General features: G+C 38.6%; 1 protein-coding gene across 10 annotated transcripts in view; it reads left to right on the top strand.

The window, feature by feature from the left end:
* FHIT (fragile histidine triad diadenosine triphosphatase) overlaps nt 1-16,135 on the top strand; it is a 1,407,272-nt gene that overhangs the window by 821,834 nt on the left and 569,303 nt on the right. The window lies entirely within an intron of this gene.

Below are 16,135 nucleotides of genomic sequence, written 5' to 3'. Positions count from 1 at the left end.
GGCATTGGGGACACAACCTCTGTATGGACTACGATTCGACAAGTATACTTCTAAAAAATTCTGTGGATGTGGCATCAGTGTTGAGATGGATTCCTTTTATATGTAGGAAGTCCTTGGACTGTAGCAATTTCCATGTAGGCTTGGGAGTTCTTCTGACACTTAGTAGTTCTATAGTCTTGGACAAGTTAATGGATCCCTCATCTCTAAATGGATTCTTCATCTCTAAAATGGAAATAGTGAAACCTCTCTTTGAAAGTGATTTGGGGAGCCTGGGTGGCTCAGTTGGTTAAGTGTCTGACTTTGGCTTAGGCCATGATCTTGTGGTTCATGGTTTGTGAGTTCAAGCCCCGTGTCAGGTTGTATGCTAACAACTCTGAGCCTGCTTCAGATTCTGTGTGTCCCTCTCTCTCTGCCCCTCCCCTGCTCACACTCTGTTTCTCCTTCTCTCAAAAATAAATAAACTTAAAAAAATCAAAAATAAATAAAAATGCTATATGAATTAAATGAGATTTTGGCTATCCATTCTTTGTAAGATGGGTACCACATGGCAAAAGATAGGGTAACTGTAATTTTTGGTTGGGGAAGCCCTGAGTCTGCAGAAAGGAGAAAAACAAGCATGTTTCAGGTTTCCCTGGTCACACAGATAACAAGTCAAATGACTTTTACTAATTTTCCCAGTTCTCACTGAACTTTGTAGCTCTGTCTCGATTCTGTCCATATCATTAGTTCTAGTGTATAATTGAACATGTTTTATTTAATAAATGAGTTAAATGGGTGATTTGGGTTTCAGTTGAGTCCTCGAGGCAATATTTGCTGATATAAAAATATAGGCAATTTTAAAGAATTATCATAAAGTTTAAAATATTAATATGTTCCTCCATTTCACATTTATATCTCCCTGATTAGAATTATCCATCTTTCCTTTTATGTTACACGTAATTTTAAATTTATAGCACAGTATTTATAAAAATGCATATTTCTTTTTATTTGATTGGATATGTTTAGGTCAGTAACTTTATCATTTTTTTTTTAAGATTTATGTGAATGTCTGAAATTGATACCCAGAAGATAATTGCCACCTTATTCAAATGTAACATTCAGAATATATAGTCATTAGTCCCATTACAGTGATTGGGCAAGGTTTAACATTTGAATTTAAATCACCAGTAAAAAGCATCATAGTTTGTGTGTACCTGTTAAAATCTTTCCTTATTGGAGACTCTGCCACGATTAAAATACTAGGAAGAAAATTGGGGGTTTTCTCTCCAATTAGCCATTTTTGTCACTTGTTGTTGCTTCCTTTGAGTTTACTTGTGGCACTCAAATTTATTTCAAGCTTTTGTTCTGAAAATGTTTTCTTAACCCACCACCCAGTCACACTAACACTGCCACTGTTTCTATACTCTCTTTCAATATCAGTCTTTCTTTGCCTGGAGTGAATAGGCTTGCTTCTGGAATCTTGTACAAGGATAAACAAAATTAAAATTAAGGGCAAACTTGAAGTTTAATTGTTTTCATCTAGATTTAGACAACATAAAACTAGGAAAGATGCCTGGGTGATTTTAACTGATTTTGAAAAGTTTATTTTAAGTGGTTTTACTTAAAATAGGGACTACATGGTGAATAGGAAAAGTCATTTCAGGGAGACCTTGTGTGGGAGAAGTAGAGATGTTAGATATCAACCTGAGGAGCACTTGAATACCAGGTACTAGAAGAGCTCCCCGTGACTGTGTTTTTGTGGGAGAGATGCTATGGTCTACCTTCTTAGTAAATTACCTGAAAGTTTTATAGCAGGGTTCTCGCACAAAGAAGTGGGACACCAATGCTCTTCCTTCCAGCAAGCTGCTTTATTCACCCCGGCAGGGGCTCAGTAGGCTAAGACCCCAAAAAGGCTGAGCCCCAGGCACAGTGGGGAGTAGCTTTTTATACAATTTCTACTTCTTTGTCTTCCATATATGGTGACGCATATAGTCTGATGGGACATAGTCCAAGTTACAGAGTCGTGTCAGAATTACGCATATGTGTATAGGAGTTGATTGGGCCACATTGCAAGTTGCCTTGCTTTGTTCTGAGATGGCCTCCACCACATTCCTTAAGAAGGGGCTCTACCATAGTTTCCCAAATCCCTTCCCAAGAGAATCTTATTTTGTGTAGGCATCCACCCCTCCATGATAGGATTATAGGAAGAAGACTCCATGCCCAGAACCAGGGGTGCATCCTGGCCTGAAAAGACCAAAAGTTCAGCAACCCCAAACAATTTCTGATAATTACAATGCAATCAGTTGCAGAGAGGAGCAGCTTTGCACAGCATCTCTAGAAGCTTCTACATTTACCACTTTATTCATTTGGTCCCCCTGTGGCCATGCTGCATTTTGATTTGGGCCTTTTGTTATCCTTGCCATGGTCTTTTATGTGCTCACAAGACAAATTCCTGTATCTTCCTGTAAATCCAGTTCTGCACATTCCAGAAAATCTGATACATTTCTCTAGTTTCCCTTTAATGTTGAGCACTGACTCAGCCCTTTTACTGGCAGCTAGTTATCCCAATCTATACAGTACTCCATCACCCCCTCTACTCGCTGTCTTTTTTTTCCCCCCTGAGAAATATCACCCTGTCAGAATGTATACACAGTTGCAGCAAAAATCAATTTTACATATTGATCAGAATTTGTCAACACATGCTTTGGAGGTTCATAGTGTACAAATCTGTTCTGCCATACTGGTTGGGAACCCCCTTCCAATTCCTGTAGAGTGAAGGGGGTGGGTGGGTGGGTGGGTGGTTAGGTAAATGAATAAATAAGGAAATGAATGAATTAGTCTTAAAAAGAAAACTCAGAGAAATTGTGGTAGGCTGAAAGATGGCCCCCAGAGATGTCTACATCCTAATTCCTGGAAATCTGTTCTAATTCCTATTACCTTCTATGACACAAAGGTCTTCACAGATGTGATTAAGTTAAGAATCTTGAGATGGGGATATTATCCTGGATTATTTGGATGAGTCCAACTCAATCACAATGGTGTCGGTAAGAGGAAGGCAAAGGGAGTCAGCATCAGAAAGGAGGCAGTGTCAGGGATTGGAGTGCTGCCCTTTGCAGATAGGGGAAGGAGACATAAACCAAGGAATACACACAGCAGCTAAAAGCTAAAAAAGATATGGAGACAGAGACAGATTGTCCTTGTAGAACCTCCAGAAGGAACTAGCCCAGTGCACACCTTGGCTCCTTGAAACTGACTTGGGACTTCTAGCCTCCAGAACTACAAGAGAATAAATCTGCATTATTTTAAGCTACAAAGTTTATAGTAACTTGTTATAGCAATTATAGGAATAATACAGAGATTCCTAAGTTTTTAAAATGTCAGTTAATGGGCACTCAAGTGAAACCAGGCGACAGTTATGCTGACTGGGAGTCTCGTGGTCTTCCCTGCATCACGTGGTCGGGATGCCAGTAATTGTGGTCTTGGCCTTTCTGATGAGGTGTACATACACTTACAAGGCCCAAAGGACCAGGGACTTGGATAAAATTTGCTTGACCAATTTCTGTTTCCTTAAGGTGTTTAAAAACAAAACAAAGCAAAACAAAAACAGCATGATTGTTTCAGGGAAGAAACATTTCCTTTACCCATCTCCACACCTTTCTTTGCAACTTTTCCCATACTTTTTCTGATTTCTATTTCACTCTTGATTCAGTGCTATTTCTTGCAGAGAAGAAAAATAAAACTATCTGAAATTGAACTTGACTTTCTTTTTGCAAGTTCTTTCTTTTAACTTACAAGGAAAACGACAGTCACTGTTTGTTCCTTACTGGGATCGGGGAGAGGGTGTTTATTTTCAACGTGTTTCGTGTCCAAAAATCCTACACTGCTTCATCACTGCATTGTATCATGACATGTTAAGCTTTTTTAGTTGCCTGAAGTGGAATCTTGGACTGCTAATTCCCAGTACTAATGTTCCATAGCACCTATGAGGCTTTGACGGTTTCTTTTAGGTATTAGTGTTCGTATGGATGCAGTAATTTGTTAATGGGAACTTATTATTATTTTGATATTTTTATTAGCATTTTTATGAGTCTTCACCCCACACAAACTGCATGTTGGTAGCTTTGGGATAGTTAACTATTGTAATATTCCATGACATTTGGGTGTGGATGGGATTCACTGTGACTAGTAAGCAGTAAAAATCTGATGAGCAATAGAGGATTTCTAACAGACAATCAGGTAAAGGGATTGTGTAGTTCTGATAACCGCTGCTTTTCATGTTTATCAGTTACAAAGATTACAAATGTCAGTCCCGGGTTAAATAGAATCCTCAGGAAATTTTAGTTGTATATGCATTTGTCACGGGGATTGATTTTTTTAAATTCCTTAACTAGACTTTATTTTGTGGGTCTTCATTTGTCCCCAACACAAAAAAATTAAATTGGTACAAACTATTTGGCTTTCTTAAATACAAAGTTAAATAATAAATTTAATCCTAGAATATAAAATTATAAAAGACCCGCTTAAAATTGCCACACTGCTGGGGCAATATACTTTGCCCTGAAGTTTATTATTATTAGATTCCTGTACAGTTGTGATTTACAAATTTCATTGTGAATAAGAATCATTTGGAGTTATATAATAAAATATTAGTTCTTGGGCCCCTTACCATGAAATTTTGTTTTAATCAATTAAGGGTGAATCCTGGAACCTCTAGTTTTAGCAAGCACTACAAATAATCCAAAAATCTTCAGGCTATCCTTCAAGAAACTTTGCTATATATGGTCCATCAATAGTGAAAATAGTTATTGTGTGCTATGAAATTATTTTAGGACATTCCTTAAAGTCTTTTCAAGTATTTTCAGAAAAATAGTTGTTGGAACCACCATTTTCCATATGTAAATATGTTGTGCTAAATTACAGAACACTTGAAAAAGGCTTATTCTCACTCAGTGAGCCTGTGGCAATTGTAAGGTTCTGGATTTCACTCAACTTGGTAGAGATGCAAACGGCCTCCTTTAAATGTGGCTGTAATGCATTTAGCTCAATGACAAGGAAACTGGCAGATATTTCCAGAAGACATACCAACAGAGAAATAGTGCTGGCTGCCAGTAGCTTGATCTGCATACATTGAGCATTTTAATAGTTTGCATTTTTTGCTTATTCACTTGTCCTAAATGCTTAATGAATAGGCTCTAAGGCTTTAATTTTCAACCAATCCTCAGTTTATTACTAAAGTTTATCAAGCAATAAACACACTATTGCACTTATACTGTCATGTTTTTATAAAGCAGTTTATAAAAGGTGACATCTGGCAAAGAGGCAGATCTATAAAAATCATGCTGGTGGATGTAGTGTCATTTTTTCTGCCATACTTCCAGAAAGAGTAATATTATTTTGACACACACATACATCCCCACTGTCAAGTTTCTATTTTTATAGTTAGCTTACTGCACATATCCTTAAGCTATACAAAACCTTTGGGCTAATGCAAAAAGTGACATTTCTGCATATTTATTACAGTACTATTTTAGAGGTTGACTTTGCCTGATAGGATTTTTCCAAGAACAGTGTCATTTTCATGACAGTAGACATTGTTGAGAACAATACTATTGTGCAGTTAGTCAGGAAAGCTCAAATATGGAAGGACAAATCATAAATAGCTTAATTTAATGCTTGGCATGATTGTTCTCAGTATTTGTTTGATGTATGTAGAGAAAACCTACGTGCATCATAACCCTGATGGACAGTTCCATAAGTGGTCAGAATCTGAACGAATAATTGAGTCAACATATGCCCTAGCCCATGATCTAGCAACCCTACTGTGAGCTTTATATCCAAGAGCAGTGGGTGCATTTTTGCACAAGAATGTTCGTAACAGCTTTATTTATTTATAAAATCCCCATGCTAGAAGCAATTCAAATGTCCCTCAGCCACTGATTGACTTAATGTAATAGACATAAAATGGGTACTTCACAGCAATGAATATATACCATCTATTGACTCGCACAGCAACAATTATGAATCTCGGGGGCAGTTGACTGAAAGAGTACGTGTTGTATGATGTACGGTATTATAAAATCAAGGATTGGCAAAATTGACCTGTGATGATAGAAGTTAGAAGAGTGGTTACCTCTGTGTATGTGTGTATGTGGTTGTGTGTGTATTTTTTTGTGCGGTGGTTACATATGGGAATATATAGGCAAAACTGTAGAGTGATACACTTAATATCCCATTTTATACGCTTGGGGCACCTACTGTGTAATAAAGCACTCAAAAACATAACAGCTGAAAACGATTTTGTTATTAGATCTCGCAGTGCTGTGGGTCAGAGACTCACTCAGGACATGGCAGGGATGGCTGGCTTATCCCAGTTTAATCATGTCTGGAGCCTCAGCTTGGATGACTCCTTTGACTACAAGGGAGTTGAACATCTCTCTCCCTCTCTACATGGCTCTGTTGGGTTTCCTTGCAAGATGTTGGCCTCAAGGTAGTCAGCCTTTTTACCTTAGAGAAATTCATGGCTTTAGGAGCAAGTGTTTTCAGAGAGTGGGTAGAAACACCAATTTCTTTTTTTTTTTAATTTTTTTTTTAACATTTATTTATTTTTGAGTCAGAGAGAGAGCATGAACGGGGAAGGGGCAGAGAGAGAGGGAGACACAGAATCGGAAGCAGGCTCCAGGCTCTGAGCCATCAGCCCAGAGCCCGACGCGGGGCTCGAACTCATGGACTGCGAGATCGTGACCTGAGCTGAAGTCGGACGCTTAACCGACTGAGCCACCCAGGCGCCCCAGAAACACCAATTTCTTAAGACCTGACCATAGTAGGTTCTGTGGAATTCTGTTGGTGAAAATACTTAACCCACCAGACTCAAGGAGAGGGGGACACAGATCCCACCTTTCAGTGGAAGGCATGTTAAAGATATGTGGCCATTTGTATTTTGTTTATATATGTATCACTTAAAACTTTTTTTAAAGAAAAATCAGTAGTAATACTCAAAACTTTTTTCTCTTTTGGAGGGTAGTATAAGATTTGAATCTAGTTCTGAAAAGCAAAACCAACTGAAGAAACCCTCTGCTTGAAATCCATTACCAGTAGATAATACATCTCCTCACCATTTCTTTTTGAGGTTGAAAATTCTGTGACTTTTTCTTATTTTATTTGAAGTTTCTGGGCTTTGAGGGGATTTTCCCCCCCTCATCTTTCTTTTCTTTTCTTGTCTTTTTTTTTTTTTGCCCTGGCTTGGGTGAACTTAGACTTTTATTTAATCATTTACGGCCTTGAGTTAACTGTCAGAGTGAAGTCAGATAAGGCTTTTGATAAAACTGAAATCCTGTGCTCCTTTTGATTTATGGATAATGAATTTGCTCTCTTAAAGTCAAAGTATGATTTAAAAAAAAGAAATCCTATATCTCTTATTAATCATCTATCAGAAATATGTTGCCCAACAGGCCTCTTTGTAAAAATCCTTATTAGGAGATGAGAGCAGGTCAGCTGAATTTATGCAGGAAGGTTTTATACGTGATTGACTGGAAATGTTTATTCAGGCTAAATAAAGCTGGCAAGAAAGCAGACCCTTTTAAATTATTGGGCTTCATTCGAACTTGCCACTGATGGAGACAGCTTGGACAAGCAGTGTGTGTACACAAAAAGCTGCATTATCAAACATACCAAAAGGTCTCCACGTCAGGGCACCGAACATCTCCAGCAAAGATAATTACTGCACCCGTGCCTGGCATAATTTGGGTCAAGAGCTGCACTTCAGCCAGATCTTTAAACAACATTGTACATCTCATTTGAAGAAGTTTTCAGGGCCATTTCTCAATTTTGTACCAGCAACTTCAAAGTCTGTTTTACAGAGTCAAGACTAGAGAAATCTAACCTCATCCTCTCAGATTTTCTTTTTAATTAATTGCGAAACGCTCTCCTTTTGCTCCCCCTGAGAGCCAGAAAGGATTTATGCAGTAATTCCATATCACCATAATTTCAAGTCACTGCTTTCATTTGTCACTTAAAGAGCTTTGCGGTATATAAAGCCGTCAACCCGGTACCATAGCAGTATCACTTTGTCAAAAGAGAGTTGTTTGCACTTTACATGACAACCTATTTGTATAAAGTACCAGGGTTTGAACTAAATATACCCCATGAAGTCTGAGACACACATGATGGAATCTTGTTTGGAGTACTGGCTGTTTGCCTCTCATACTGTTTCCCACCAGCCTTCAAACTCAGTCTCTCTAATCTAATGTGACTGTTTTTAACAGATCCCATTAATTAAGACAATATAAATGGTGCTTGAGCCACTTGGGAAGGCACATAATTCTAGGGACTTTGATTTTGACACATTAGTTTCCTCTCACATGAATACTGTTTGTAAAAATGCAAGTCCAGGAAGGTGTCAATGTACATATCCACATATGTATTTATATGAAAGCAGTAGCTAGAGCATCTGTATATGTGTGTGAATAGTATACATGTGTGAGTCAGTGAGTATGATAGAAGCATGAACTTAGGAATCAGCAGGATTCTAATTTTTGGCCCTCTACTCACAAGCAGTATGACCTTAGGGAAAGTAAGATGTTTGAATCTGTTTTCTCCTCTATAATTTGGGGGAAATAACCCCACCTTGCATGATTATTGATTGGGTCCCGTGTGTGGCATTTCATGAATACCAGGAAATCTCAATGTTATTTATTTATTTTTTTTTTTATTTATTTTGAGAGAAAGAAGAGAGGGGAGGGGCAGAGAGAGAATCCTAAGCAGGCTCCATACTGTCAGTGTGGGGCCCAATGTGGGAGTCAAACTCACAAACGGCAAGATCATGACCTGAGTGGAAACCAAGAATCGGATGCTTAACTGGCTGAGCCACCCAGGCACTCCCCAATATTCAATAATCACCACTGGCACATATTTTTTCCTGCTATTCAGTGAGCTGATTCTATATGGAAGGCTTTTGTTTGTTTGCTTTAATTTAAACATTTTCAAGAATTAGTTTATATCGAATTGTTAAAAATGAAAACAAATATATACTTTATGTAGATATCCTTCCCATAAGCTAGTAAACTGAAAACAGTGTTTTCATCAGGCTCTCAAAGGTGCCCACAAGCTAACACCCACAAACAAATTTCTTCAACACATGCAATCTCAGATCCCATCCCAGACCTGTTGAATCAGAACCTGCCTTTCAACCTTTGTTTTCACACTAAAGTTTAGGCAGCACCTTTGTAGTAGAATGGCTCCTGGTTTTTAAGCTGTCAAACCTAGATTCTGCTGGTTTTTAAATATGACCTTCAGTAAGAAATATATTTTATGTCATTACCCAGTAGAGGGGAGCATACCCATTCATAAACACTTGTAATTAAAACAAAAGTTTCACCAAGCAATATTTATCCTTGCTTTATGCTAAGTGCTCAGATATTTTTTTTTAATTGTATTTCACTTTAAAACATGGCAATCATGGCCCTCTGAATTGATTTTATAATTGTTTCTAAAGAACTGTTGTGTTTATGTGACCTTGGGCAAGTCACTTTTTTCCTCCCTAGGCCTTGTTTTTTTCTGTAAAAATGAGTGGGTTGGACCAATTGATTTCAAATGTCTCTCAACTTGAACAGCCTGAGATGTTCTTTGAAGTGTGAAAACCCACCCCTGGACCACTTTTAAGAAAGGGCACATTTGTTGGTTATTGTACGGTTGTGTTGTTTCGGTGAGAGGGCCTGAAGGAACACATACAAACAGTGGCTCCCACACCACAGCTTTTGCATAATAAAAGCTTACAGCCCAGAATGGTAGACAACAGGAAGTAAAAAATGGTGTGCATGTGTTATTATTTAAAACGAACAAAACACAGTAAGCTTTTAAAAATGTGCATACTTTATCAGTATGTAACGAAAACATAACAATCTCTTTTTCTTGTCTAATACACAATCAGAATATTAAGCAGTCTTCAGTTTAGGAAAATGGTAACTGTACAGTGGAGAAAGCTGACAAGATCTTGACCAGTGATCATGACTTCACCCACGAGGAGCAGCAGATACTTTGTGCTGCTCGGAGTGATGTCCCACGAAGGCTGGGGCTTGATCAATACGGTGTTTGGTCAGGAATACATAACATGAACCTCATCACCAATGCACATTAGAAAAACCCCAAATAAAGTATAGTTCTATTTAAAAACAAACAAACATGGGTGGGGCGTGGGAGTGGGGATAGGGATGTATCATTAAACAGAAAAATGAAGAAAGACAAATGTTGGAGATTAAAGCATACTAAGAAGACATGAACGCTAAATAAGCTCTTATACTGGATCTTTTTTTAAAGTTTATATTTTAATTCCAGTTAGTTAATGTACAGTGTTATATTAGTTTCAGCTGTCTAATACAGAGATTCAGCACTTCCATACATCCCCCTGTGATTATCATAATAAGTACACTCCTTAAACCCCATCTTTTATTTCACTCATCCCCCAACCCAGCTCCCCTCTGGCCACCATCGGTGTGTTCTCTATTGGTAAGAGTTTGTTTCTTGATTTGTCTCTCTCTCTCTGATTTGTTTCCGTTTGTTTATTTGTCTTTTTCTTTTTTTTTTTTTTTAAATTTTTTTATTTATTTTTGGGACAGAGAGAGACAGAGCATGAACGGGGGAGGAACAGAGAAAGAGGGAGACACAGAATCGGAAACAGGCTCCAGGCTCTGAGCCGTCAGCCCAGAGCCCGACGCGGGGCTCGAACTCACAGACCGTGAGATCGTGACCTGGCTGAAGTCGCACGCTCAACCGACTGCGCCACCCAGGCGCCCCTATTTGTCTTTTTCTTGAATTCCACATACGGGTGAAATCATATGGTATTTCTCTTTCTCTGTCTGACTTATTTAGTTTAGCATTGTATTCTGTAGTTCCATTCATGTCACTGCAAATGGCAAAGTTTCATTCTTTTTCATGGGTAAATATTCCATTGTATATACATATAAAACACATCTTCATGCATTCACCAATTGATGGACACATGGGCTACTTCCACATTTTGCCTACTGTAAATAATGCTGTTAAAAATACAGGGGTGCGTGTATCCCTTTGAGTTAGTGTTCTTGTATTCTTTGAATAGATACCAAGTGGTGTAAGTGGTGGTTCATAAAGTGGTTGTATTTTTCACTTTTTGAGGTACCTCCATACTGTTATCCCCAGTGGATGCACTAGTTTACATTCCCACCAGTGGTGCATGAGAATGCCTTTTTCTCCCCATCTTCACCAACACCTGTTGTTTCTTGTGTTGTTGATTTTAGCCATTTTGACAGGTATGAGGTGATATCTCATTGTGATTTTAATTTGCATTTTTCTGATGATGAGTGATGAGGAGTATCTTTTCATGTGTCTGTTGGCCTTCTGGATGTCCTTTTTGGAGAAATGTCTGTTCATGTCTTCTGCCCATTTTTTAATTATATTATTTGTTTTTTGGATGTTTTATATCTTTTATGTATTTTGGATACTACCCCTTTATTGGATATATCATTTGCAAATATCTTCTCCCATTGAGTAGGTTGCCTTTTAGTCTTGTTGATTATTTCCTTTTATACTGGATCTTAAACTGGAGGAAGGAATGCCCTCAGGGGCTTCATTTGGTTAATTGATAAAATTAGGAGAGAGAAGATGGTGGATTAGGTAAAATACTGAACAAATGTTACATTTACTGAAATGCTTACTGTACTGTGGTGATTAGAGAGAATATCCTTTTTTTTAATTGAAGTATAATTGACACAGAATATCTTCTGTACGTTACAAAATGATCCCCATGATAAGTGTAGTTACCATCTTCCACTATTCAAAGTTAATAGAATATCACTGACTATATTCTCTATGTTGTACATTACATCCCCATAACTTTTTTATTGGATAACTGGAAGTTTGTACCTCTTAATCCCCTTCACCTATTTTGTCTGCTTCCCAAATCCCTCCCCTCTGGTAACCAGTATCCATCAATCCTGTATCTACCAGTCTGTTTCAGTTTGATTTTGTTGGTTTTTAGATTCCATGTATAATTGAAATCCTAATTCTGGTGGGATGGCCAGAGCTAGAGCAGCAAAAGGCATGGGCTAGGGGTGTTAGGGTCCTCTATGCCACCCTGGAGGGAGAGCTGGAGCTGCAGTGGGCTAGGGGCTTGGAGCTTGCTGGGGTGGCCCTAGGATGCCAGCTGGAGTGCCTAGACCCTGCTCTCCTCTGTACTGCCAAGGTGGAGAGGAATGTAAACAGTGGTGCTTACCAGTCGGTCCCTTCGACCCAGGAGAGAGTTCCAGCAGCTCCCCCATGTTTGGAGGACACTCCAGGATTAGTAAATGGGTTTCTCTCACCTCTAGTCTAGTTGGCTGTTAACACACTGAGTTTTCTTTATGCCCCCGGGTGGGTGAGTCTGCCGCAGACGCCCCTCAGAGATATCCCTACTGCAGGCCATAAGGTTCCAGGTGGGGTTCTTTCATTACCGTGTCTCCTCTGGTCCTGCCTTTCTCTCTTGTGGAAGATGGTCATTCAGCCCTCAGTTCTTCTTCAAGAGGAATTGGTGTATATGCAGTTGCAGGGTTGGGGGAAGGATTTGGTGTGTCTGTGGGAAAAGGTGAGTTCAGGGTCTTCCTGTGACACCATCTTGGACCACCTCCAGAATCTCTTTTTCTTAAAAAAATACACACTGAATGCAACTTATTCTCAAGATAAGAGCAAGAAATAGAGTGTATGAGAGAGTGCAAGTGATAAGCAGGTGGGGGGAATACTAATAGTGTATACATCTGGGGGTGTGCACAGTTGTTCCCTATACTCTTCTTGTTCTTGGGACTTGTGGGTAAGTTTGAAATTAGTTCCAAATTAAAATTTTTTTCTTTCAATTGAAAAGTGTTAGAGTGCTTTGTTTTGTTTCATTTTGCCTTGGGGTTTGTGCCCATTTAAGGCCAAGTTCAGTGGAATTGGAGGCTCCAGTATTCTCTAGTTTTCTCAGAGCTGTTAACTCTGTCAGGAGCTGACAGGAGGGCCCTGAAGTAACTCCTGCCCCTACCCTTATCCCTGGGACATTTTTGTCTGTCCCTTTTCTATCAACCAACTCCTGATCCAGTGCCCAAATTTATTATTGATTAGGTGGTTCCTTTGGTTACATTTGTCTTTCTCACTTGGCCTTGAGCTGACTTTGACCTCTACCCAGTTCTTGTCCCGTTTTGTGTCCCAGTTAACCAAATCCTCCCCTCTCTGATCACCAGTCTCTTTGAGAGAGCATCACTCTCTTTTGATTTTGAAGAATATCTCAGGATCCTCTTTTGAAAAACACTGTAGGATAGGGACTCAGATACTGGCAGACATTTGGACCAGGGATTCTGGAGCCTTTAAATGATAGGTTTGGGGCTCTGCTGAAGCCAGAAACCCACAAAACACCTTTAAAAAATTAAAAAGCTGTAGTCTTTTCCCATGGCAGGAGAATGCTGGGGAGTACCCAAAGGTGCTGCTTGGTTTTCTGCTCCACGAAGTATCCAACATGACCAGATTCCAAAGCAGTGGTACTCTGTAATTGTTAATTATCTTTTGAAGGCATGTCCTTGTCCTCAAAGAGTTGAGGTCTTATTGATGAGGTGAGACGCTTGAATGTGAAACTGACTAAAAGCTTATGTGATTAAGTGCATTCAAAAAATTATAGTAAGTAATGCATAGCAAGAATCTGTGGGACCAAGAGATCATTGTGCCTGAATGGGGCAGTTTAAACTGATGGAAGAAGGTGGAGAGCAATGGGGATGTGTTTGCCAGGACCTGTAGGATGAACCCCTAATAGCTCTATACTGAAAGAACAAAATAGGCAGAAAAGGAGACCAGCAACTGAGGCATATGATACCAGATGATTTAATGAAAAATGAGATCTCAGAGTCTGAGGACTGAGGGAAGAGGGCTCAATCCTTAGCCTAAGGCTGCATTTTCACAAAAAGCCTCAATTTAGACTTTGGATGTTATTTTGAAAAATTTTTAAATTTAGATATTATTTTTTTTTATTTTTTAGGCTTTAGATGTTATTTTTTAAAAAGAAGAGTTATAGAAATGTTCTGGTAGGAATGCAAAGAGCACTGCCATCCTTCCTGACCACTCACCTACCATGTACTTTGAAATTAAAAAAAAAAAAAGTTCATTACTTTATGAATATCTTATTTATTCTTATTTTGTTTTTCAGTGTTTAAAGTGTATTTCTAAAGAAAAGTAGACCATATTTTTGGACTCCTGGTTTGAGATTTCTTCATTTTTGTTTTTTTTCAATATATCGGCACTGTCAAAGCTATACATGGAGATCTCTCGTACCTTCCCAGAGGGCTCTGTCCATCCCCATCCATCCCTGTAATGACATCTTACAGTGTTTCATGGACCTAGGAGGTGGATATCCTCTCTCTCTGCCACATCTCTGCACCCCCAAGATAAATGGTTTCAAACCGTCACTGCAAGCAAAGTTAGTGTTTAGTTTATTGTTAATTAATTACTAGCACTTCCTTGACAGAACATAATGGAACTACAGAGCAATCACTTAGAAAAGGAAACAACTGTCAATTATCACTCTAATGAATCCTGTTTAGCAGACTTGATGGCAGCCCAGCTGATGCACAAGCTTCTGTGCGTGGAAAGTGGATCCTTTGAAAACTCTCATTTCTCTACTGAGTGTGTGATTTGCAAGATAACCATTCTCAAGGCCAGATGTTAAAGTGGTGTCAGCTGTGGTTAGCAGTGTGGAATTTGGAACCGTTTTCAGAACTAGTGATTATTCTTTCTTGTTAATATTTTAATGTGAGTAAACAAACCATCGCTAACATTAAAAATTTTAAGTGGTATGATAATGGTGGCAATTATTGACATGTTCATAGCAGTGATGCAATGGGTAACATTTATTGAATTATATGTGAGAGACTCTATACCAAATATGCACTATGCATCATCTCACTTGTCAAAACAATCCAGTGTTAAGTTAAAAAACATTTTGCAGAAAGATAAATTAATGGCTCTTGTACAAATGTAAAACACACATGGCTCAATATCTTATTTAGCTCATTAATTGATGAGGGACCTAGTAAGATGTTAAACTCAGTCCAAAGATCATTTGAGATTTTATGTAAACATGCAGTTTGGTAGGTTGGTGGGTCAGATATAGAGCAGGGTAGTATCCATAAGAGCTCACGCAAGTCACTGTCCCGCATCAGAATTTTAAAACATCCTATACACAGAAGGACAACCCTGGCAGTGGGGGCACTAACACTGAAAGAATTCAGGAATCTCCTTTGCCTATTTCCCAGTTTAAGATGATTTTTCTGATGCCTATAAGGTAGGTAGTGCTATAAACCACAAATTACACATGAGGAAACTGAGCTTTTGTGAAGTTAAGTTATAGTAAGAGGTTTTTTGAGTAGATACTTCACTGGAGACAAAATTCTATCCTGGCTCCTTAGCTCTGAGATGAGAGCCTTATTAAAGTCAGCACATCTGCATTTAATTACTCAGGTATACCAATAATTTCTCTTTATGCTCTCATCTTTGTTGTGTGGGAAAGAAGGAAGTATTCATGTCCAAAGTGGGGGCCTGGTTTCTTGATTTGGAATTCTTTTTTTTTTTTTTTTTAATTTTTAAATGTTTATTTATGTGAGAGAGAGAGAGAGAGAACGAGAACGTGAGTCAGGGAGGAGCAGAGAGAGAGAGGGAGAGCAGAATCTGAAACAGACTCCAGGCTCTGAGCTGTCAGCAAAGAGCCCAAGGCTGGGCTCAAACCTGGGACTGGCAAGATCATGACGTAAGACAAAGTCGGAAGCTTAACTGACTGAGCCACCCAGGCACCCCTTTATTTGGAATTCTTTAAGACATGTACAAATGACTAGCTTTGCCTTCTTAGGATTCATGTGTCAGATTTTTGCCTAATCACAAAACAAATGCAGTATGTAAGTGTTACTGTTGTGGTTAGGAGAAAGGCAGATACTCTAGTGATCAATTCTCCATTATTTGTGTGTTATTATTGATAATACAAACAATATGTCTGTACTCTCTGAGAGCTGACAAGCACTAAGTATATTTTTAAACATGCCAAATGTGTTTAGTACTCCTCCTACATATTTCCTTAAATTTGTAAAATGTAACATTTGTTTTTTGTTTTATATTTAGAATTATTGCCTTATAAACT

This window comes from Panthera tigris, chromosome A2 (genome assembly GCF_018350195.1).
Source record: "Panthera tigris isolate Pti1 chromosome A2, P.tigris_Pti1_mat1.1, whole genome shotgun sequence".
In the NCBI taxonomy this organism is placed as follows: Eukaryota; Metazoa; Chordata; class Mammalia; order Carnivora; family Felidae; genus Panthera; species Panthera tigris.
This window is presented reverse-complemented; position numbering and strand designations above follow the sequence as displayed.